The 23138-nt window shown below is 39.0% G+C and overlaps 1 protein-coding gene across 6 annotated transcripts in view; it reads right to left on the reverse strand.

The window, feature by feature from the left end:
- SUCLG2 (succinate-CoA ligase GDP-forming subunit beta) overlaps positions 1–23138 on the reverse strand; it is a 318185-nt gene that overhangs the window by 232264 nt on the left and 62783 nt on the right. For 2 of the 6 annotated variants that reach the window (XM_089919542.1, XM_089919543.1), the window contains exon 2: positions 142–263. The exons of the other annotated variants lie outside the window; for them this stretch is intronic. The gene's annotated coding sequence lies outside the window, so the exon portion shown is untranslated. The remainder of the gene's footprint in view (positions 1–141; positions 264–23138) is intronic. 6 annotated transcript variants of the gene reach the window in all.

Raw genomic sequence — 23138 nt, forward strand, 5'->3', positions numbered from 1 at the left:
CATGATACTGCTTGCTATATTATTTCTCCATCTAAAAGAATTAGTAGTGGTCTCCCACAGACAGTAGACATGCTAGTAAAAACTCAAAATGAATGACTATACACAACTTCAGAGAGGATGTGGGTAAACAGGCATACTCACATTCGCTTTGACGAAGGGTGATTCAATCATTCACTTTAAGCGTGTACACTGGTACAATTTTCACAGGCAGTAAGGATCATATACTCAGAAACCAGCAATCTCACTCCTACAGCACTAATCACCTAAGTGAACAAGGATATGTAGACTAAGAATATGTTCACAGCAGGGCTGTTTATAATAGGGAAAAAATGCATTAGTTAAATAAGGTAAAGTACAGCTAAAAATGATTTTGTATATATTTATGGTATAGAGCTCTACTCCCTAAGTAAGGATAGCCATGATGTCTTAAGTGAAATGGTTAGGTACATTATAAGCCACATTTAATGGCTGTATATATGCACTCACACATTCATACATCAGTCTGGAAGGCCATAAATCAAACTGACAACAGTGGAAACCTCTGGGTGGGATGATTCCAATTGATCTTTTTTATTTTAATTGAGTAAAAAAGTGCTACATAAATTAAGTAAAAGATAATGAAAGGCACAAAGTAGCTATATTTATTATTTAACCCAATATTTGCTGAGTGTCTCCTCAGAGGATGGTGAGAGATACATACAGGCTGGCCAAAGCCCTGAGTCCAGAAATGAAGCCTAAGACCCCAGACCACCAGCAGAGACAGTCCCTTGATTAACTTAATATTATATCCACTTTTAGGCTGAGAATGTCATCCATGGGTCACAAACATTGAAACTGGTTCATCTTTTACAACTTATTATTGGTCAGTTTGAACACAATTGAGCTGAATATTACAGAGTGTCAATCATAATTTCACAACTGAGTTGTCAGGAAGAAAAAAATATATGCTGTATTTGGAAATGTCAAGTGCAATCCAATAAATGTCAAATAAAATTGAATTGTTTGTGGGAAGTTATAGGTGGGTGAACAGGAAACCTGGGCAAGACTCTCTGAAAATGAGATCCCATATATTTGGTTGAGTTTGTGTTCCTGAAATCAAAGCTTTTTCCCCCTCCATGTTACCCTGCACAGTAAACCATTCTGACTTCCTCTGAAGAGTACTTTATCCTTTAAGTACTTAGCTGTCCAGTCACTTTGTAATAAACACATTTCTCACAGACATATCCCTGGGCAGTGATGCAAGGGGAGTTAGTAAGGCATTTAACCAATGTTGTTTAACACAATCTTTAGACTTTCCCGTGGCAGTGTTTTCTCAAGAGCAAACTCCAAAGATTCAGCCAAACTAATACGGCACAAGACTGAAAGTGCTTAGCATATGGCTGTTTCCTTTATGCTGAAAAGGATCTTAGCAACCAGATGTGGCACACACGTCTGTGGTCAACATAATACACTCCCACATTTGCTTGTCAAAAGGATTGGGAGGTCTGTCAATCACAAGTGACTTTCCCAGAACACTTGTTCTTTCTTTAAGAGATTAAATGTTAAGTATTTTTTTAAAAGAGACGGGCATGCAATAAGGTGGTAGCTGTGATTCTTTGCTTAATTCAACCAGTATGTACTAAGCACTTCTCAGCATCAAGTTCTTTTCACCAGGGATGCAATGGTGAACGCCAAACCCTAAACTTTTGGAGCCAAACATCAAGTTAGGGAGACAGATGAGAAGCAGACAAAGACAAAACAGCATGCGATGAGGAAAGTGCCTGGAGTGGCAGCATCTTAAGGGGAGACTGAATGGAAGGTCAGAGAAGTTTCTTAGAGTATTAGCCTAAGAAGTGAGGCGAGCACTATAGCACCAAAGGGAGAGAAAAATAACATGTATGAAAAGACCCAAAGGTATTTAAGAAGCTTATGGGTTCAGTCAGGTAAGGCTAACTTCTACCAATATGTTTAACTGTCAGACATACACTTAAGATATCAAAATGGTGAGCGAGTCATCAATTTGCTTCAAAAAACTTGGAGAACTAAATATGAACTTAAAATATCCAACTTAGAAAGCCTGCTTATCCCAGGTCAAATCAAGCTAAAATATGTCCTTTGAAAGTTTTGTACTTAATGCCTCATAGTAAATACTAGGGATATATCAAACCACACATATATTTGTGTAGAATGACATTCCCCACCCTCAAAACCACCTTTTCTTACATGACACATTATGTTTCTCCCTCAAGACAATTATCTTAGTCTATTCATTTTGATGTTCATTTTCCTCTGTCAACCAACCATCACCTTCACTGGTGACTAGTTTTCTCAGAGTGGTGAGTAAGGGATGCTTATTTACATGCAATGATAAAAGAGAAAATATCTTACAGTGTCTTTCTTTTACCAGTGAATCAACCTCCTCTGAGGACTCAGACTCCACTGGAGACTGACCAGTGGTCTTGGGATTTTCAATCACTGAGGACTCTTAGACCTGCCATCACCTCCCACCATGCCACCCCCAGAAGAAGGCCAAACTGCTCCAGATGCCTCTGTCATCCATGGCTCTATCCTGATTCCAACTTGGGCAAAGCAGCTCTGGTTAGAGCCACCATCTGCTTGACTTGTCTCCTGTTCTTCCTGCTTGTGCCCTCGCTTGGCCCCTCTACAGGCCTGTTTCAGCATGGCCAGAGGATCCTTTCAAAATATCATGTCACTGCTCCGTTCAAAACCACTGCAAAGTTTTTAAAGTAGTAATTTACCATATGACCCAGCAATTCCATCCTAGGAATCTACTCTCTTAGTTTTCTTTTGCTGTTGTAACAGATTACAACAAACTTAATTGTTTAAAACAACATTCATTTATTATCTCACAGTGTTTGTGGGTCTGAGGTGTGGCACAGTGTGGCAGGGTCTCACCCAGCTAAAATCAAGGTTTTGGCCAGCACTATGATACTCATTTCGGGCTCAGGGTCATTTTCCAAGCTCACAGGTTACTGGCAGAATTCAGTTCCTTACATATGTTGGTCTGAGGTCTCTATTTTCCTGACACATGATCCTTCATCTTCAAGCCAACAACACTGCATCAAATCCTTCTCATGGTTCCAATCTCTGAATTCCTCTTCTACTTTCGTCTTCTGCTTTTAAGGGCTCAAGTGATCACATGGGGTCCACCTAGTTAATCCAGGATAATCTCCCTATGTTAAGGTCAACTCATTATTAACCTTAATTATAACCATAAAGTCCCTTTTGCCATGGAAAGTCACATACTCATGGGTGCAACACCAGGGGTAAAGGTCATGGGGCAAGAATTCGGCCTATCACGCTACCCAAGAGAAATAAAGACACATTCCACATAAAGATTTGCACATAAATGTTCATAGCAGCACTAATCACAACAGGCAAAAATTCAGAACAACCTAAATGTCCACCTACTGGTGAGTGAATAGATGAAGTGTGCTCCATCCATACAGTGAATACTAATCCAAAAAATATTACTCAGAAACACAAAAAAGAAACTATTAATACATTCAGTGACATGAATGAACCTCAAAAAAAAATCACATTAAGTGAAAAAAAGCAGAAATAAGACTACATGTTTATATGATTCCCTTTACAGAAAAGGCAAATCTATAGGAACAGAAAGTAGATTAATGGTTGTCTGCAGCTGCGATTAACAGTAAAAAGGCATGAGGCATCTTATTGGAGGATGAAAATTTTCTAAACAGGACTATGGTGATGATTACATACAGCAGTAAATGATAGTAAATTTACTACTAAAAGTCACTGAACTATGCTCCTGAAGTGAGTAAATTTTATATGTAAAATATGACTCAATAAACTTGTTTTAAAAATTACAAATAAATAAAACCTTTGCAAAGTGATCTCTCTTTTCATGCAAATTTAAAGTCAACATCCCTCCAAATGCTTACAAGGTCCTACACAATTTGAATTCCCATTATCCCAAAGTGACCTCATTTCCTACTGCGCTCTCTCTTTCCCATTAGCCTGTTTCTGCCATACTGACCTCTTTACTATTCTGACTAGCCCCTACACATTCATGCCTCAGGGCCATTCCAATTTATCCTACCAACCCAACCCTCAAAATGAGACTATCACTGCTTTGGATCCAGCTCTCTCTTGAATCAGCTCCGAAGCAACATGGTGTTGACCATGGAAACAGGAAGAGAACACTCAATACTTCCCTCTGCTCCTTTTTGCTCTCCTACGCGATAAGGGAAGGTATAATGAAAATGATCACACTGTGAACATCGGTACAGGTTGAGCACTGTGATACTTGGCGAGCAGGCAAAGGACATTCTTCAGAATGGGGCCACTGTCTCACCCTTCTCCAGCTGCCACCGGTGCCAATAAGCTGCTAGAGTATAACTGCCGACTACACTGGGAATGCACAAACTGCCACGTCAAAATGCTTTCTCCCTGCTGCCACTCCCACTCCCCTGTCCAATACGAAGCCCCGTTTATTTCAGTTATTGCCATTACAGATTTTCCTCAACATTTGCAAAACAATGCCAACAGCAACCAACCTATATCCTCAACTAACAAAAAATCACCTCCACTTTATCAGAACCACTTGTGCAGTGAAATAAGTTGCAACGTAATTCCAAAAGAAACTATTATCTCCACTTTTTAACCAGGCTCTTGTTTTTTTTTTTTCCTTTTCGTTACCAGGATAGAGTATCTTACTTGTAACTCTCAATGATTTCCTCAGAGATTATAGCTACCGGCAATCTGGGGAAGCTCCTTCCTTACTATGGCCAAATCTCCATAACCAGATTCACATGACAGAAACTTCAAAGTTCAGAGAACAGTAGCAGTAACCTCAGAGAGCTGTTGTTTCTCATCAAGCCGCTAAAACAACCTAGAATGCATGGGACAATAATCTCTTTTTGCAAATGAAGTGTTTTGCTTAAAATTTAAAAAAAGAGCTATTCATAATAACAAGATTCATTGATTGTGAGAGATCAGAAATAAGCAAGCTCTGTAGCAGAGTCCAATATGCCAACCTCAGTCCTCAGGAAGTCAATTAATCTACCTTCCCCAGCTGGTCTCATATCCATGACTCTGTGGGGTATTTTTAAAATTTTAATGAGTATTTTAAAGAACATAAGGATGTCTCTAGCTTCTCCTGTCTTTAAACACTCTGTCAGATGACCTTCTGAAATGCTCTAAAACATGTTCTGGGGCTTTTCTGTTTTTGTTTTGAAGGCAACATAGTACAGTGGTCAGGAACTCATGCCAAGAAGGTGCAGGTCCTAATCTCAAATCTGACATTTACTAGGTTCAGAGGTTTAAGTAACCTGCCTAAGGCTACACAACTAGTAAATGACAGGAAAGGGATTTAAACCAAGACAGTCTAGCTCCAGGGTCCATGGGCTTGGTCACTACTCTAAGATGCCTCCCATTTACAATAATCACTCCTGTTCTTCCACCAACACCACCATCATCATTATCCTCATCACCACCATCAGAGAGCCACATTATAGACAATAATTTAAACTGTTTTGTTTACCTGATCACGTCTCGAACTCTGAAAAGACACACTCAGCAAATGCCATCCAATAAACAGTCACCACATTCATTCATTTTTCTAATGCCGTTCCAGTGAAGTAGAGAATAAAATGTCATAAACCTCATTTTGCAGACTGTGGAACTGAGCTAAAAATGATTAAATCTTCTAGCATCACTTGGTGACTGAGAGGCAGAGAGAGAAGTGATGAAGCTCGACTCCATTCACCCAGCATGATCATCCATCTTAATATTTCAGCTTCCCAAATAAAAATAAGTAGGACAATTTCCAGCCATCTGATCTACCTGGAGAAAAACAAGGCCAGGCTGGCTTGCTAAGCACACTGGAATAACTATGACATGAGTAAGGGCCTATCATAAAGAATTCCCACATGCGTCTGCAGTCAGCATAATAACTGTGGTGTTTCATATCGTTTTGCATTCAGCCTGGGTAATTCAGTGACACCTTAAAAGTGACAGATGAACATGAAAAAAGAGCTGACATCTTGCAAGATGTGAGAAGATGCCAGGAGGACCCTAACAAAGTGCAGTGACAGCTGGAATGGAGGACGACAGAGCTTAAAAAGCAACTTACCACTTATTTTTTAGACTTAATTTTTATATTAAAAAGACAACAGAAACATGAAAGAAAAAAAATTCAATAAACTCTTTCTCAGTGGAACAGTTAGTAATCCTAAATCCAACCAAAACCAAAATGAATGACTGTCAAATGTGTCGCTGACACCTGCAGTCCCTACTCTATCATTCATGGGCAAATATTTTAATCTATTCAAAACACACAAGAAAAAAGATTCTTAAAGATTCCACCAGACCTTTAGGACAGCCCTAAAAAACTCCAGAGCTTTATGGTATTTCCTAAAAATCCGCTACAAGCATATTTGCTAACATTTCACTAAAACAAACCTCTTAAAATTAATAAATTACCTGTCAAATCCCATAAAAACAGATGGTCACTTGGAGACAGGAAAAGATGTTATCATTCTGTTTTACACAGCTGTTCAGACTAGGAAAAGATCATTTCATTTTCCAAACATACAATAAACCTTGTCTAAGATTTCCAATATCATGCATAAAAATGAAAATTTCATGCAGCTGCTTCTGTGTTACACATCTGGTTATTGTTAAGAAAACATCTTTAATAGTAAAAAAAATCATTATAATAAATAAAAACTAAAATTGGTCTGTCTTTGTTCTTCCTTAACAAGCAGCAAGCTACTTCTCAGAGTTTTGCTATCAAAAGATTTTAAATTGCTGAGTGTCCCTATGTTGAGGTACACTAACACATTATTTAATACAATTAAGAATTTATTAGCAATCTCTTACCAATAAAAAAGTACACACAGCTGAATATCTGGTACCACAAATGTTTCTTCCTGTTACTCCTTTCAAGAAGGTATTTTAGGAACTGCATGAGAAATCTAACACATGAAACAATAAGTCAACACACAACATTTGTGTCACACATCTGAAATGAGATTTTGATTTGTTAGTCTCCAACACATTACTTACATTACTATAAATCACACAAAGATGAAGACATTTGGCACCTAAGAATAGTTATAAAATAACCAACACCAAGAGCATGCCTATATTTATGCTCAGAGCTCTCCTGGTTCTATATGTTTAGCAAAAGACATGAAACTTGATAGCTAAATATATGGCCTTTTTTTTTTTTTTTTTACATTATTTGCCAGGAGCACCAATGTTTAAGTCTTCAAAATGTCCACAAAATATATCTGTGACGTTCAACTACTGTAAGAGGGGGGTGGGGTTTGTATGGCAGTGGGCTTCCTTTAATATTGGAAAAATAATTAAAAGTTTGACAGGCCACTTTGAGTTAACAGTTAGGTAGTGAATTGCATCAGGAAGTTTTACTATCACTGCCCTGTTTAATATCATCCAAAGGATCCTACTGGAAAAAAATTCAAATCCCTTACAGGGCTGACAACATCCCAGTGACCTCCTAGAACCTTTTTTCTCCCCAACCTCATTTCTTTCCACTCCACCAACTACACCCAAGCTTCCATGATGATCTTTCTGTCCCCTGAAGCCTCCAAGCTTGGGGCCACGACCCATGTATTCCTCCTGCTTGGAACACTTCCCCTAGATTTCCTTGTAGCTGTTCAGCATTCACACTGCAAATGTCACTTCCAGAGAAGCCTTCCTTGACCATTGGTCCCTCCCCTCCCCTCCCCTTAGATCACTAGCTCACTGTCTTATTTTCTTGATGGCACTGATAACCTTCGGACATTATTTTATAATTATTTACATGTTCATTTTTCTATCCCCTCCCACTAGAATTTAAAGTTCTTCCGAATAGACGTCTTATTCACAGCTACATCTCCAGCCCCAAGTACCTGCACATAAAAAATGCATACTGAATGAACAAACTTTGTTTTCCTCTAAATTAACTAATAATGTGACTGAAGTGGCCAAACAACCCATTTGAATCCAACCTGTATCTTGGATACCCCACTACTGGCCTCATAACCAGACTTAATGATAGGTTGGGATAAGGAGTCCATAAAACCAAGGGGGACATGCCCAGAGTCTATCCCCTTGAAGTCTGTGCCCAAATGGCTTCGTGTGGGTCTCTTCTCAAGATCTGGCCTTCCAAGGGAAGAACATGGTACCCGCTATGTATACCCTTAGGCTTGTGGGGTGGCTATTCGCAGGAGAGGTGGATGGATCTGGGCATGAATGCACATGAAGCATCTTACAATATGGGATGGAGCCAGGGTGAAAAGAGGAACCACAGGCCAGCGGCTGGTAATCCCTATGCTGCACATTCTTACACGAAACTCCAGAAAGTCCAGGAATATGGGGAATTCCCTGGCGGTCCAGTGGTTAGGACTCCACACTTTCACTGCCGAGGGCCCCAGTTCAATCCCTGGTCAGGGAACTAACATCCCGAAAGCCACAGGGCGTGGCCAAAAAAAAAAAAAAAAAAAGTCCAGGAATATGAAATTTAAGCCAAGCCTCCCACGTCATTATGATGGTATGTTTGTCTAGGTAAGACATTTTATTCCATTTTGGGTATATGTTAGTCTACCTGATAGACTGTTAGCTTGACTTATAACTTTATATTTTGAACATATGGGATGTGGGTTTCTATTTGGTCCTACAAATGCTGGGGGTGGGCCTACATGCCACTGCGAGTCTTTGATCAAGTCCCTTGAGCTCTCCGAGCCTGTTTCCTCACTGGAGAAAGAGAAATAATTCCTGTCTTGCTCCCCCATATTATCTGAAGAACAAACGAGATCATACATAAATATCTATAAAAAGTGTAATTTAATAATATTTGTATTGTGTTCTTTTTAACATGCCTCCCTATGTATTCCAGCCAAGTGAAGACCATAACAATTTCCATGGCCAGTCTCAAAGCTACTGTGGCCTTTAAGAAACTTTTGAGCTAGATGGAGTTTTGCTATTCATTTCATTTTTTCAAAGTGTTAAGTATTCATAAAATTATTTCTCTATCCTTCAAAGTTCCACATCCTTCCAGAAGGAAAAATATACCAGACTGCCCATGAGTTTAGATATTAAGAGAATTTTCTTTTTTCTTTAAAGGAAAAACCTTCTAGAATTATTTATAGTTATTTATAGTTACAAAGGCATGCCAACTGAAAAATGCCTCTTCTACTGTTTAGCCCATTGAATACAGATCTGTTTTCCAGGAAAAGCACATAATATGCACTAGTGCTATGCATCTGTTGATCTCTCATCAGTTGCTGGGATGAACTGAGCATGAAGTCTACCCTTGAGGCTGTGTTAGCTCTCCGAGGCTGTCTGTCCAGGAGCCTCTCCTCCCATCCCACAGGAGAGACGATCTTGGAGATTTAATAAATCAAGAGCACAAACAGAACATATAAAGAAGCTAAGGCAAAAAAGAAAAACCCAAATACTTAAAAAGAGCAGAGAGCTGGCCAGAGTGCAGTAAAAGCTAAAATGGACTCTGTCCAATACAGGACAAGGGAAAACAAAATAAGACTTCAGTGGACTGAGATTCAAAAAGCCTGCATTTTAGATGATCAAAAACCCTTTTACACAATGCATTAAACTTATCAAATGGGGTACACTAACCACTAGAAAAATCACAAATCACCAAAAAATAAATATTGGAAATCTATTCCAAAGTACCCCTTAGAGTTCACAATGACATAGGCTTTGCAATTTTCTATATAACCAGATAGTTCTATCCCCCTCTTAGGTCTACAAATCAAGCAAATTCAGCAGGAAACTTACTTGTAAATAGTAACAGCAATAATAATAAAGGAGCTAACACTTACTGGACAGTTATAATTTCCATGCGCTGATCTAACTGTGTTAACAAAACGAGTTATTACAATTAACATAAAGAAGAGACAACAAGTCTCTGACATCAGAAATATTATTAGTCCTTTAGAGGGGGAACCTAAGGCACAGAGAGGTTAAGTAACTTACCCAAGACCTCATGTAAAAAACTGTAAGAAAAATTCAGGAGGTCTGGCTTCACAGAGGCAGCCAACAGTCCACAGAGGTAAGTAGTAGAATCAAGAACTATCAGAAAGGAGATACTTTATTTGCCATGCCTTCTAAAAATGTGTTCATCATCACCACATGTAAGGGTACAGGCACAGTAGATTTAAAAAAAAGAAGCCAATATGAATTCAGGCCTGGAAACTGATTGTCCAGTTGGAGATGGAGAAGGAAGAACATATTATCGATAGGACCTCACAGAGTTCCTTCATACACAATGTCTCATGTGATCCTCATAACATCCTTAAATTGTGATTCCCAGCTCACAGAGGACAAACTGAGTCCAAATATGCCAAGCAAGTTACTCAGGATCACAAAGGTATTCAGTGGCATTACCCACATGAAAACTGATATTAACTCAATGTTAATTCACCTAGCATCCCTGGATGTTCTAGAGAAACGGTCCTCCTAATCACTCAAGATATCAAACTAGACAGGTGGGGAAAAGGAACTGGCATTGTCTAATCACAATCCTATGTAATGCGTGGCCCCCACAAAAAAAAGAAAAAGAGAGTAGAAAATGGTGAATATGAAAGCCACAACTCAAATTCAGACCTTCTGAATCCTGTTCAAACATTCTTTCCACCACACCAGGCACACTGTCACACAAGATAGTGTTACAATGTAAACTATAAATCAGGATGGGTTGAGCCACTGACAAATCAAAATGAAGAGAACACATCCATTCTCCAATATCCATGGCTTGTTTGCTCATTATAGGAGTAAAGTTCTGTGATGAGCTGGGGTAGCCAGTGAAGGCTATTAGGAAGATTCCCTTTGTTAGTGGCAATCATTTTTCTGATACAATTTGTTTAATTATAAGACTGGGTTGATATATAGCAACTTCTACACTTATTTCACTGATTTCCTTGGTGTGGTTTTCAAAAGAAATACCATACTGTGTGACTACAATATAGAATGCATTTGCAAGTACTATTTTGTTATCATATTCTTGCAATAATTATTAAAATTTGTTATTCTACTCTTTAGCTTACTCATATCACCATACTCTAGCAAATACTATATTCAACTGGTCTAACATGTCCTCAACTCCTTTCTTCATCCACCACATCCCATATATCAGCAAGACTCATGAGCTCCAACTTCAAAATATTTGCCTAAGACATCCACCTCTCCCACCCTCACCATTCAACCACTGTCTTCTCTCACTTGGATAATCATAACAGCCTACCTCTTCCCTACTTCTCCTGCAGCCCTGCTAATCAACTCACCATTGGACAATCCATAATAGGGTAACCAACTCACCCCAGTTTGCCTGGGACTTTTTTGCTTTTAGCACTGAAAGACCTGTAGCCCAGGAAACCACTCATTCCTGGGCAATCAAGATAGTCGTTCGCCCTAATTCAACTGGTGAACTTTTTATAAAATCGAAAAAATCAGGCCATTGCTTGTGGTCAAATGAATCACTGGCCCCATTTTGGATTCACACCCTTTGCCATGTCCCGCTGACTTTCCCTCCACTATAGACCCTGGTCATTTGTCTTTGGGCTCAACCAGTAGGATGTTAGCAGATGGTATTGCAAAGAGGCTTGAAATATGCTAGGCTGGGCTCAATCTCTTGCATTTGGGCCATTTCCCTGAAGATTTGCCCCAGCTAGCCTGATGGTCCGGGAGGATGAAAGTAACATGGAGCACAACTGGACCCAAACAGTAGCTTATAGCCAAGCCCAGTGAGACCTCCCTGGATCAGCCAATATGCAGATGTTTGAGCAAGAACAAATGACTCACTGAAGCTTGGGGATGGTTTGGCATCTAGCATTGTTGAGGTGATACCAAATTGATGTAGGTTCTTATCAAAATCTTTCAGTAGCTTCCCATTTCACTTAGAATAAAATTCAAAATACTTACCTGGCCCACAAAATCCTGCATGATCTGGGCTCTCATCTCCCTCTCACCACACTGCCTTTCAATCTCACTGGTCTCCTTCCTGTTTCTCAGACTGAGAACGCTGTTTCTAATACACGATCTCAGCCCCACCTGCTGCCTCTGCCTCGAACACCTTACTGCCAGTGCTTCTCATGACTGGCTCCTTTTCATCCTTACATGTTAGCTTAAAAATCCCCTCCACAAAGACTTTCTTGACCATCCCAAGTTTTCCATGATTTTACCACTTGTTTACCTCTGTCACAGCACTTCTCACATTCTGTAAATAATTTGTTGATCTGTTTATACTCTGTATCCCCACCAAGCTCAAATATTCAATATTTTCTAAATAAGTTACTGAATATCAACTGAATGATGCCCAGTGGTTCAGAAAATCTGTTAATCTGATACCTTCCTGGTCTGAAGTGTAAAAGATTTTTATTATTGACAACAGAAAGTGAGAATCGATACAATAGTAGCACTATAGATTATGTTTATCCATCACTGATACAGTTTTTAAATTAAAAGTTCAAAAGGGATTTAATGGGGTGTGGGGGGGAAATGCTAGCTGGACATAAGCTTATAAAAACCAGAGAGAATTATACAAGACTTTAGTTGTATCACATTTTCCAAATGAAAGAGTACCTCATTATCAAACCCCTATTAACAACCCTCCACCACCACTAAAACTACTTTGTTTAAATCAAAGGAAGCTGAACAAATAAAAAGTTGTTTGGCCTTTTAGCTACAGAAGTTAAAACAGAAGCAATGAAAGACCTGTAGCCCATTCTCCATCATTAGTTATTATACTATTGGCCTATTGGAAAATTTTAGCTGTCCACCTTCTTCAGGGACTTCAATGTTCACAAAAGACCCCTTTAAACTCCAACAACTGTGAAGTTAAAAGGCACTGAATCATGGCAGCGGATGTGTTTCTATATTGAGAATATCTTTGTAATGTGAAACACAACAGACCCAGTTCCTTGTTCAGCTAATGGGTGCTGCTTACAGTATTCATGGCAGGGGAGGTGGACACACCAGCACTCCTCACAGTTTTGACTAATAAAATCAACCCAGGAGATAGGATGTCAGGTTGGCCTCAAGCAGGAAGGGAGGGCTTTGGTGGGGCCCTGCCCAGTCTAGGGTGTTTTACATGAAGCTTTAGGGAGCAAGAGGGTATGAAAAGATGGATCAGAGTCCCTGGTGAAGGCAAACAACCTTATGAACAGGGCTCTCGATGCTAGAGGCCCTGGTCCCTTGACTTTGAGCTCAGAAGTAAAGGGCCCTTGACTTTGCTTTTCTGTCACTCAGAGGTGCTTCATTTGGACTGGAATTTGTGAAGCCCACCAGTACAGTTAGCGAAGGTGCGACCTCAGAGTCTAACCTATATGGACCACCTGGGGCCTCTGAGAGGATTCTTTTATAAACTAGGAATGAGGATGATGACATATCTCAGAAATGTCTTATGAAGATGCAATGAGAAAACCCAGGCAAAGCATTTAACAGCAGTTATTAAACATACATGGAGTTCTCAAGACAATGTTAGCTGTTGTATTTTCCACCACCTAGCACATGCATCCAATAAATATTTACTGAGTCCATGAGTAAATGAAAGTCTCAGCTTCTGTTGAAGTTTACTCTTCTGCTTGAGAAGGGGAAAAACCTGTGTAAAGGTAAAACAACAGGTCTGCCTTCTAAGACATTAAATAGGATGGCAGATATGGACATTCCAGTTGCAAGAAAAGCATTCCGTTTTTGGTTTTAGTTTATACATCATTCTCATAAATTTGGTTGGTTAGTATCCAACCTCTATAGTCCGAAGAATTCTGATTGGGTTCCCAAAAGTTTCACAACCTACAAAGGCAAGGAGAGGTCTGGAGTTTACTCAAAGTAGTATCCCTTAGGGCACTGTCCACAGAATCCTATCTAAGAAGGCAGCCATCTACACTTCCCTTGGACAGCACACTTCTCTCTTTCCTACAAGTAACTACCTTGACACACAAATAACAAAATGATCTAAGTTATGGCTTCTCTCCTCAGAGCGAGTATTACCAATATCTCACCAATCATTCTGAGAGATCATTTCCATCAGAACCAAAGAGAAAAAAAATAAGGCCAAGGTTTCCATTCTAGGGTCAGAATAAAGTTGTTCATTAGATGTATTAGATTTAATAAAGAGCCAGAAAGGAAATGTAATTTTTCACCTCTTCTAGGAAGTCGTCCCTGATCGTCCAGCATCCACAATGGGATTGGTACACCTTTCCCCTCTGTGCCCATAACATTAAGCCATGCTTCTACCATCACTGCATTCCTAGGGGTATGCATCAGTCTCTCTACAAGGCAGTGAACACCTCAGACGCACCAACTATTCTTAGTCATCCTTGTGCCCAAGCAACCTCAGTGTCTGAATCATTTGAGGCACCCAATCACTGTTAAATGAATTAACATCACACAGAAAAGATTACTTAAATTACAAGTGTTTTTTGAGTCCTTCCTTGGTTTCCTTACAGTCCACTCTCTTATTTTATCCAAGGGTAATAAACACAACACTATGGCAAGGATGGAAAGCTACTGTATAATACTGTACAATATTTATTTTTTTTCCATCAGTAGGCAGATGAAGTAACAAAAAATGGCACTGAAATGAGCATTCTTGAGGTACCTTTCAATTTAAATGAACAAACATCCAGTGATGCTATAACTGAAAGCACAGCTGGGTGATATAAATAGGGACTATCAATACCATGACCTGCTAGAGCTCAGAGAGAACCTGGCAGAAAGTGAAGCTGTCTTTGTCTAAGCAGACTTGCTCCTGGCAATATCAGAAGACCTGACCATCCCCACATATTGGCCAAGGCTGTTTAGTGGCATTAGACAGGAGGACCAGCCTGAGGAAAATCCTAAACTAATTTCTGCCAGAAAGCTGGCAGCAGGCAAAGCTGGCAGGTTGACATCTCCCGTCATGACCTCCCACCTTTCCACCATGGCCCATGGGGCTGCTGCTCCCTTAGTTTTGCCTTCTCCCTAAGCCAAATTTAAGGACATGACCCAGTGGCATAAGAGAAAACCCAGTGAGTGTGTACATCATAGAAGCCCTGCTTGGCAACTGTGAACCTAGATGGAAGGTTTCTTGGAGTGTTTGTTCTCTTACTAATTTTTCCATTCAGTAACCATTTATGGAACCTATACTATGCTCTGGGTACCAGGAAAGCAAAGATGAATGGGAAGCACCCTTGGCCCTGGAATGGAGAACTAAGCTTTGTCCTGTGCTTATACGCTGGCTTCCTGAAGTCATCCCTAAGAGTAGGGGTCCCCAACCCCCAGGCCACGGACTGGTATGAGGCAACATGGCAGGAGGTGAGTGACGGGCGAGCAAGCGAAGCTTCATCTGTATTTACAGCCACCCCCCATCGCTCGCATTACTGCCTGAGCTCTACCTCCTGTCAGCATTATGGCGAGTTGTATAATTATTTCATTATATATTACAATGTAATAATAATAGAAATGAAGTGCACAATAAATGTAATGTGCTTGAATCATCCTGAACCATCCCCCGCCCTGGTCCGTGGGAGAACTGTCTTCCACAAAACCAGTCCCTGGTGCCAAAAAGGTTGGGGACTGCTGCCTAAGAGTATCAGGAAGGTCCTTTCATCTCCTCTTCATTCTTCATTTAAAAGCTTCATGAATTAATGGGGTAATACTTAAAACCATCATAATCCATTCCATAAAACAGGCTTCAGTAAAGGACCACTGCTATCAAGGAGTCATTCTTAAAGTTACTCTACAAGTAAGGTGATCATGTACCTTATTGTTTAAATGAAGACAGTTTGAGAGTGAATGTGATTGCTATTAATAATAGTTCTGGAACAACAGATGTATCTAAGTCTATCCAGACAAACCAATAAGGATGGTCATCTACGCTTAGAGACACTTAAAAAAATGTTAAATGCTAGATGAATCTTGAAACCTGTCCTGGTTTATGGGAACACATACAATCTCTTTCTTATATGAAGAGTATTGTGTGGAGAGGTCAGCCCACAACTGTCTCATAAGTCATGTGCTTCCTCCTTCTGAGAAACAACACACCACAAATTAAATGACAGCCTCTGCCCCCACCCCGTGCACACTGAGATGTGGTGCACACCACTCACCATAACAGCAAAAACCACAGCAATATGACGACAACATCTGCACTGCTGGTGGGAATGTAAACTGGTGCAGCCACTATGAAAAACAGTATGGAAGTTCATCAAACAGTTTAAAATAGAAGCACTATATGATCCAGCAATTCCACTTTTGGGTATTTACCCATAGGAAATAAAAACACTCACTTGAAAAGACATATGCACCCCCATGTTCACTGCAGCACTAAACAGCCAAGACTTGGACACAACCTAATTGTCCATAGACAGATGACTAGATAAAGGATATGTGATGTCATACACGTGTATGTAAAACAGAATATTATTCAGCCATTAAAAAGAAGGAGATCCTGTCATTTATGACAACATGCATGGACCCTGAGGTTCTTATGCTCAGTGAAGTAGTCAGACCGAAAAAGACAAATACCATATGATCTCACTTACACATGGAATCTAAAAAAAGAAAAAACAAAACCATACTCAAAGATACAAAGAACAAATTGGTGGTTGCCAGAGGAGGGGGCAAGGGGTGGGTTGGCTCTTTTTTTCATTTTATGCAGCCAACATTATCCTAATAGCAAAGCCACAGAGAGACATTACAAAAACAAGTAGAGACCAACGGCCCTCAGAGACACAGACACAAAAATACCAAACAAAATATTTATTACAGAATTCAATAATAAATAAAAGATCATATACCTTGACCAAGCAGGTTCATTCCAAGAATGCAAGTCTGGTTCAACATTCAAAATTCAATCAATGTTAATTCAATAAATTAATAAATTATAAAGAAAAAAAGTGATTTTCTAAATAGGTACAGAAAATGCACAATACTATTTGGCATCAATTTTTTTATCATTATAAAAAAAGCACTCAGTAAACGAGGAATTGAAGGGAATTTCTAATTGTGAATCCGCAAACAGGGAAAAGTAGTAAGGGATTCTGAGCAATAAGAAAGTGAAGGGATGAAGATTTTTCTCATGTTTATGATACACATGTAGGTTATCTATAAAGAAAATATATATTTATGTAAAGTTGTTTTTCAGTGCTACACCTTGCACCTGAAGACTCTGGGAACAGTCTGATTTTTGCATATCAAATACTTTTAGCACTGTTATTTTCCCCCTGTTATCCACATCCCATATACTTCTTTCCCCGCATACTGAAGCGGCTGGTATACTCGCTCAGAAAGACAAAAAAATTCTAATACTTGGTCCACATTTAATCTGAGAAAAATAACAGACTCACAAATCCCTTAACTTGTTCCATGTTGAATGAAAGGAGAAAAAGATACATAATTGAGGTAGCTTGTTTACTCATTTGGTTTTCATCCATCCTATGGTAGATCAAGCAATATATATATTTAAAATTTTTTCAGTTCACTTCCTGACTTTTTTGTAAGTAACCTAGAAAACTCAAGTGGAGCCTTAGTACTATTTATGAACATCTGTTAAACACTGCCAGCTCCTGTAACAACCACCTTGGGGAACAGCGTAGCCTCTTAAAAGCATTAATTCCTTAGGTAATATTTATTCTGTTGCAATGTAAAGAAAGAACGGTTTTCATTTTCTTTCAAAATTATGCAACTTTTGACTTCACATAGCTCCATCTCCCTAGAAAGTATCAACCAACAGTATATGAGTAATATATTCATTATCAAATCATCTGACGAGCTGTACACTAAATATAGTTCAACACTCCAGTGTTATTTGCAAAAGCACTGAGCATTGTTTGTTTTTTATCTGCTGTTGACGCTTTTAATAGCTGTTATTATATGTCTTTTATGATGGCTTGAAACATTCACTTAGTTCAGACCAAAAAAGAAGGAAGGAAAGAAGGAAGGTAAATTGGCGAGCACCTCGTTTATATGAGGCACGTGCTATGTTTGTCTTTTTTTTTAATCTGAATCATTCCTTGACATACGTATTATTAGCCTCAATTTTATAGTCAAGTAAATTGTGGCTTAAGTAACCAAAGAAGACCTGGGATGATGTTCTGACTGTACAGTCCATGCTCGTTCTAAGCCAAGAAGCAGAGACAAATTTCCCCCAAATTCTAAAAGCTACAGAGACTGCTACCAGGATCACCAAACCCATTTCCTCTTCTTCCTACGCATGCATTGAGACTGTATTTCCCAGTCTCTCTTGCAGTTCACTGTGACCATCTGATGAATTTTAGCCAATAGAATGTGAGCTGAAGTGATGCAGTATGTGCAAAACTTCCACACGCAATCCTCCATGCTCTTTTCCCCTCTTACATGACTGAAACAAACACAATCCCCAGGTCATCTTTGAGACACACGTGTTGAAGAGGACAGAGTGAAATGATGAAGGATCTGTGAGTCACCACTTACAGGCAGAGCAAGAACACCATATTGGATTCTTATGTGACCAAGAACTCCTTATTGTATCAAGCTACTGAGAACTGGGCAGTTTATAAGTTACATAAGCTAGAATTCCCTAACATACAAAAACAGAAAAAACAATCTAAGTAAGTCACAGTGGGAAATAATATAGTCAATCTAGGGATTACCATACAACCATTACAATAATATTTCTGAAAAACATATTTAATATTTAGGTAATGCTCATGTGATTATATGGACTTTTAAAAGTAGGACACAAAACTATATGCATAGTATTTTCCCAGAGTTAAAAACAAACATTCTCTCTCAATTATATTTATGTAAATATGTGCACAGAAATAAATGTTGCTGACTGAATGAATGCAGAAGAAAAATGGAGGGAAATATGTTGATCTTAAGGCAGGTTCTCTCTGGGTAATGGGATTGTAGGAGGTTTTTCCTTCTTTGCGCTTTTCTTTATTTTCCAAAATCAAAATAATAAGCATATTCCTTTGATAATCAAAAGAGATTTATCTTTTTATGTTTAAGATTTCTTTAAAGAGGCCAATATGTCCAGACAGATGGATAATAAGAAGCTAGCTTTTAAGCCTACTTACCCCAGGCAAAGCTTTTCTACATTTATAACCCCATAAGGTATCTTCTGTAGATTTAGAACTACCACGATATACACTGGGGTGAGTCAAAGACCTCAGGCACAAATAATTCATAGGAAAGACCTGGAAAACGAGACCATGTACATAACTTCTTTGTTCATTCATAATGAGGTACCTTTAAAAAAAATTAATAAATAAGTCCATAAATGACAAACTGAAAAGACTGAATAAAATTATGTTAGTCACCGTGAATACACAATCATAGACACACAGGATATGGTGATATTTGGAACCAGTTCCAAAAGGAAAGCCCCTTTGGTTTAAATGAGGATTACATGAAATCACACTTACAAAATGCTCACCATGATGCCAGAAACATGGCAAGAGGCCAAAGGTTAAATCCCACCACTATTATTTTTATTGGTTAAAATGTGAGAAGAACTAATCCTTGCCTTAGCCAAAATTCAAGTTGAGGTATAGACTTTCAAAGCCCTGTTCTCATTTGTTTCTAAGGAAACTGACAGGAAGCTAAATGTTCACTCCCATAAAGCCTGCCTGCCCACAACCTGTCTTAATTTCACCTTTCACTTGATGGGTCTCCTGCTACTTCTATTCAGTGAACAGCACAAGACAATTAGGAAAAGACATTCTAGCAAAGAGGAATTCTAGGGAGATGACCAGGCAAGCCCATTTATATGTGCAGACTTAGGAAGAAGAGAAAAGAACATTTTATAAAAAAGGGTGAATCTCTTTGCAAAATACATTCAATAGGAAATATTATTAAAGGTTACAATTTGTTGAACGGGATGCTCTTAATAAACATAGCCAGGGAAAGCCTTTAAGGTCAATTCAGGTGTTCTTTTAGGGAGCATTTGTAAGTAAACACGGGCAAATGAAAATTTTGTGAGTAACAATAATATTTATTGAGCATTTACTTGTCTCAGGACCTACGATAAGCACCTTCTGTCTGGATGAGTCACCACCACAATTCCTAGAAAGTAGACACTGTTTCAACCTCTGATGGCCCGCATTTGTCAGCAACCTAGCAATTGCATTCTTGACTGCAGGTTCAAAATAATGGACAGCTGGTACGGTGGTAAAAAGAAGATTTACTACAGAGTAATCAGTTTTATCCTCACCTATCATTGTAAGACAATAATGACCACCATCTCAACACAAAGGTTATAAGAAGATCTTTTTGCAAGATCCTAACCACATAATGTGATATGACAAAGCCACAACAATCAAGGAGGCTTACTATGCATTTAATTGCCTACAGGATTAACAGTACATGTCAATCAGTAGTCAATGGGCAGCAGTTCCCTTTTTATATAAAGTACAACTCCTTAATGGTGTAAGTAATTCACCAGGCTTTAGGATGTGATTATATAAAATGAAAAGAATAAGTCATCATATTGACGAATGGAAACACGTTGTAGCTGAAAGCACTCCAAAGCTGGCCGAGTTCAATAAAAAGCTCCGTATCTCCATTTTAGGAAGCATGTCATTAGCTGAGAAAAGATTAATTTCTCCATTCACATTTCAATTTCTTTCCCGACAAGAAATAAAACTGAGTTTTTGAAATACAATCTTCTTGCTTAATCAAATGTTGAGAGTCTCATATCAATATGAATGGAATAATTAATAAACTGTGGAGATTCCAAAAACTAAAAAGTGGTGGTCCTAGATAAGTTTTGTCTATGCTTTTATACACATCTTTGAGACAGGCCTTTTGAGTTATGTGAAAGACTTATGCCTTCATTCATTTTTTGTTTGTTTGTTTTGGTTTTTTTGTTTTGCGGTACACAGGCCTCTCACTGTCGTGGCCTCTCCCTTTGCGGAGCACAGGCTCCGGACGCGCAGGCCCAGCGGCCATGGCTCACGCGCCCAGCCGCTCCGCGGCATGTGGGATCTTCCCGGACGCGCAGGCCCAGCGGCCATGGCTCACGCGCCCAGCCGCTCCGCGGCATGTGGGATCTTCCCGGACCGGGGCACGAACCCGTGTCCCCTGCATCGGCAGGCAGACTCTCAACCACTGCGCCACCAGGGAAGCCCTGCCTTCATTCATTTTTAAAGAGAAATGAAACACAACATAAAAGTTAGTCATGCACACAATAGGTATTCTGTAATTATTTGCTGACTGTATACATTAAATGTAATCCATACAGGAGAAATCCGTATAATTAATAAATCTCCTGAGAAAATTATACGCAAAGGAAACAACTCCTTCCTGAAAGTGTGATTACAAAAGGTAGCTCATAAAAAATGCTGCAGAAATGAATATTATCCATATATTAAAAACTTAATTCACCAAACCAAATTTACTCTCTCAATCAGACGTAAGTTCATTTTCTGTGCAACAAAATGAGGATCTCGCTCAATAGCTTATCATTATGAATTGTTTCAGAAACAAAAGGTTTGCATTACCCACTTGAAACAAATGGTCAAATTAACAAGATTTCTATAACTACACAGCCAAACGTTCTATTGCCCAAAGAGATACAACAAAATGAATCCTTAAGAAAATATCTTCAGATTACACAGTTTCTATAAATTGTGCCTTAGAACCTGCCACATCTAGTTTTAATTCAATCTTCTAATCTTATTAATATGCATTTCCTATCTTAAAAATGCTGACTCACATATTAAAATCTCCCAAGAAGAACATCAAGTTAGCAAAGAGGAAAAATGCTTGGAGAAGAGATTAAATCCAACCTGGCTGGGTAGAAATCCCATCTTTGTCAATTATTAGCTGCACAACCTTGGCAAGTTTTTAACCTTATCTTGCCTGTTTAGTTGCTTTAGCAAAACAATGACGCTGCACTAAAAATGGCAGGCTTTGGCAAATGACTGAATATGACAGACATGAGAAGCATTAAAGATGACACAGGGATATCTCAGCTGGGTAAGTAGGAAGAGCTAAGAGGGAGAAGGAGTTTGGAGCAACCAAGAGATGACAAGCTCCATCTGGGCCAGGAAAGACAGAGATACCCTTAAGTAGATGGCAAACAGAAAACCAGCAATGTGACTTTAAACACAAAGAAAGAGATTTGTAAGATGATCTACACAGAGATTACAATGGAAATCACAGGCATGGCTAATATCAGTATTTATTTTCAAAATATTTTATAAAATGTCATTTTATTTCAAGACATATTCAAATATCAATAAAGTAGAAAGGTAAGCAAATACATTTCAATCATTTACAAACTTTGCAAAGTATAATGTGAACTCTCCGAACATACAATCGACAGGATACTCATTATGAGATGTCTCGGATTTGTCTGTGAATTTGCATCATGACAGCAGTGAACCCTTTGGAATTATATGCTGCTGCTGCCGACGATGACAACAATAAAATCTTATATAGCACTTACTGCACGTTACACATATTATTCTTCTATGTAATTTTTTCCCATTAAAATACTGTAATTATAAAGTGGAGGTCTCATTTTCAGGACAGTCAGAAAGACATATGTGTGATCCAGCTTCAACCTTAACCTCAAATCTCCTTGGTAAAACTCCCAATTGTGCTGTTGGTTTTGTCAATCTTACAGAGACAAGAACGTAAACAGGGTGAAGTTTTGCCAGCTTCTTTTCGTTTTGCTCACTCCAAGCAATCTCAATGATGTGCATACCTCCTTTCATATTTACTATCAACTTGTTTCATGTTTAACCAACTAGACTTGGTACCATCTCCTTCTCCAGTACTATAAATTTCTCCTGTGACCAAAACTGTCTACTCAACAACAAAAATCAGAGATCTTCCTTCTCCCAAAACGACTTACTGAGTAAGAGGAGGATTACATTCATTCAGAAAATGAGGTGCTCGGATTAGTTCTCTAAATTCTCTTTTAGCTCTAAGCAGGATCACAGTGAGGCCTTCCCAGGGCCACCCCATCTAAAGGATGATCACAGGTATGCACAGGCCAAGGCACACATGCAGCCACATCATTCTCAATCCAGTTTCATTCTCCTTAAAAACCACTCCTCAGGAGCCAAAATGTCTTTTTTAAAAGTTGATTTTCATTTTTTAATTTAACTTTCTTTTATTTAAAGTTGCTTCACTGTCTATCTCTTCCCCTCTGTCCACCCTGCCTTGGCATATAA

Source organism: Delphinapterus leucas, chromosome 10 (genome assembly GCF_059928025.1).
Source record: "Delphinapterus leucas isolate spDelLeu-1000000601 "Yukka" chromosome 10, BTC_Dleu_Yukka2, whole genome shotgun sequence".
Lineage (NCBI taxonomy): Eukaryota > Metazoa > Chordata > Mammalia > Artiodactyla > Monodontidae > Delphinapterus > Delphinapterus leucas.